The 3,286-nt window shown below is 43.4% G+C and overlaps 1 non-coding gene across 1 annotated transcript; it reads right to left on the reverse strand.

Moving 5' to 3' along the window:
- Window positions 1–345: 345 nt before the first annotated feature.
- Window positions 346–483, reverse strand: LOC119927948. The gene has a single exon (XR_005450912.1). It is a non-coding gene; the product is annotated as a small nucleolar RNA SNORA7 (small nucleolar RNA).
- Between the last annotated feature and the right edge of the window lie 2,803 nt (window positions 484–3,286).

A 3,286-nucleotide genomic window follows, 5' to 3' on the forward strand; every position in this document is an offset into this window, starting at 1 on the left:
GGCACAGAGAAGTGACTTGCCCAAGGTCACAGAGCAGGCAAGTGGTGGAGCAAAGATTAGAACCCAAGCTCTCTGGCACCCAGGCCTGTGTTTCATCCACGACATCACGCTGCTTCCCAGTGAATTAGACACGTATCAGGAACTTGTCATCTCCGATCCATAGCGATGCCATGGACACATCTCTCCCACAGCTCTCCATCTGCAATCTTTCTGGTAGTGGGTCCAGAGAGTTTTCTTGGTAAAAATATGGAAGTGGTTTACCATTGCCACCTTCCGCGCAGTAAACTTGAGTCTCCACCCTCAACTCTCTCCCATGTCTGGGCTGCCCAGCATAGGTGAGTTTTGACTTGTAGCAGATTGCCTTCCACTCGCTAGCCACTGCCCAAGCTAGGAATGGAATGGATAGGCCCCTGCTTGACTCTCCCTCCCATAGTCGAGACTGATAGAGTACTAGAAACTCTCCAGATGTGACCCTGATGGGGGGGGGTATCAGTAACTACAGCCCCTCAAATATCCTTTTTGGTTTGCCATTGGTTCAGAAAAGGGGAAATAATCATAGTTATTGAGAGCTTACTGTGTGCAGAGCACTGTATTAAATGCTTGGGAGAGTGCATTATGACAGAGTTGATAGACATGTTCCCTGCCCACAAGGAGTTTACAGCCTCGCTTTCAGTCTAAGAGAAAGTAGCGGATTGATGGGGTCACCAAAAGCCTGTTAAAGACAGAATGGGATTTAAAGAATCAATCCCAACCCCAGAGACAAGCGAAGAGTAGAGATATATTCATGCGGTCTCCATACTGGTGACCTGCTGATTGATTGGAAGGAAAAAAAATATGCTATGGTTTAAAGAATTTGGATCTGGGCTCAGTTTTAAAAAAAAATCCTCGAACTTCCTTTCGTGGTCTCAGGGAGAATGAAAATTGCAGAAATGGAGTAATTCTCACAGTATCTCTTTGAAAAGTTATGCATAATTATATGGTGATTATAAGCTAGAATCAGAGCATTATAAAGGTTATTCAGTAAAATTAAAGCTGTAATTTTTTTCTCCCTCTCAACTAAGAGGAGCAGCATGGCCTAGTGGATATAGGACCAGCCTGGGAGTCAGAGGACCTGGGTTCTAATCCTGAGGCTCTGCCACTTGTCTGCTGTGTGACCTTGGGGCTAGACACTTCACATCTCCATGCCTCAGTTACCCCGGCTGTAAAATTGGAAGTGAGGCCCATATGGGACGTGGACTTTGTCCAACCTGAGTGCTTGTATCTTTCTCAGTGCTTAGGACAGTGCCTGGCACATAGTAAGCGCTTAACAAATAGATTAAAAAAATTCAGAATGAGAGTAAATGACAATGTTGCTTTTAAGCACTTACTAAGTGCTAAGATACATGATAAATTGGATTGGACAGTCTTTGTTCTGGGTTCGAATCCCAGCTCCGCCACATGTCTGCTGTGTGACCTTGGGTAAGTCACTTCACTTCTCTGAGCCTCAGTTACCTCATCTGTAGAATGGGGATTAAGACTGTGAGCCCCACGTGGGACAACTTGATCACCTTGTATCTCCCCCCAGTGCTCAGAACAGTGCTCTGCACATAGTAAGTGCTTAACAAATGCCATCATTATTATTATTATTATTATTATTATTAAAGACAGAATGTGTGCTTTGCACACGGTAAACACAGAGTGAGAGCTCAATAAATACAGTTGAATGAATGATGAGGAGCAGTTAATTAATCCTCACTTTACAGATGAGGAAACTGAGACATAGGTAAGCTAAGCGACTTACCCAAGGTCACACGGCAGATAAATGGTGGTGCAACTGTGAGTAGGTAGCAGGTTTCCCGATTCCCAGGCCTATGGCAGAGTCGGCTTTAGAAACCACATCTTCTGACTCCGAAGCCCATGCTCTTGACACTAGGCCACACTACTTCCCAACATACATACTTGTATTTGAAGACGACCTCACTGATGGTGACTTCAAGCCAACTGTGGAACTGGAAGTCGGGTTTCTCATCCCAGATCAGCCACTGACCTGATGTATAATTTTGGGGAAGTCACTTAGCCTCTCTGGGTCTCAGTTTCCTCATCTGTAAAATGGGAATCAAATGCCTGCTCACCCTACTTCTTCGATTGTGAGCTCCGTTTGGAACAGGACTATGTCCCTTATCATTCGTCTACTCCCCGGCACAGAGTAAGCACTTCAGAGAAATCATTATTACTAGCAACCTCAATCTCTCTACAATAATAATAATTTTAAAAAGGATGGCATTTATTACGTGCTTACTATGTGCAAAGCACTGTTCTAAGTGCTGGGGTGGTTACAAGGTGACCAGGTTGTCCCACGTGGGGCTCACAGTCTTCAACCCCATTTTACAGATGAGGCAACTGAGGCCCAGAGAAGTGAAGTGACTTGCCCAAAGTCACACAGCTGACAACTGGCAGAGCCGGGATTTGAACCCATGACCTCTGACTCCAAAACCCAGGCTCTTTCCACTGAGCCATGCTGCTTCTCTTATCATTATTATTATTATTATTATTACTATGGTACTTGTTAGGTGCTTACTATGTGCCAAGCACTGTTCTAAGCTCTGGGGTAGATGACGTTAATCAGGTTAGACACAGTTCCTGTCCCACATGGAGCTCACGCTTTTAATCCCCATTTTCCATATGAGGTAACTGAGGCCCAGAAAAGTTAAGCTACTTGCCCACGGTCACACAGCAGACATGAGGCAGAGCTGGGATTAGAACCCAGATCCTTCTGAATCCCAGACCCATGTTCTATCCAGTAAACCACACTGCTTCTCTAAACTCTGTAGTCTTTTTACACGAGAACTAAAAGTTAACAACTATATAGAGATGTAATCACTTAAGAAAGATAGTAGGCTTATTTTCCTCCACAAAATAAGGATTTCATAAAGATTTCAATCGTTTACTGCTAGGGTTATTATTTCTCTCAAGTCAGTGAGACTATTCTATTTAGAAGCCATATTTTCTCCTTGCACGATGACTCCCCTTCTGGATGGTAAACTCCTTATGGGCAGAGAACATATCTACCATCTCTGATATGTTGTACTCTCCAAAGGGCTTACAACGGGGTCTCACACACAATAAGAGCTCAGGAAAACGTGAATGATAATTATTCAACATACGAAATCTACTGGTATTTCCTTTTTCATTCAGTTGTATTTATTGAGCACATAACAATAATAATAATAATAATAATAATAATAATGGCATTTGTTAAGCACTTACTATGTGCAAAGCACTGTTCTAAGTGCTGAGGAGGATACAA

Source organism: Tachyglossus aculeatus, chromosome 4 (genome assembly GCF_015852505.1).
Source record: "Tachyglossus aculeatus isolate mTacAcu1 chromosome 4, mTacAcu1.pri, whole genome shotgun sequence".
NCBI classification, from domain to species: domain Eukaryota; kingdom Metazoa; phylum Chordata; class Mammalia; order Monotremata; family Tachyglossidae; genus Tachyglossus; species Tachyglossus aculeatus.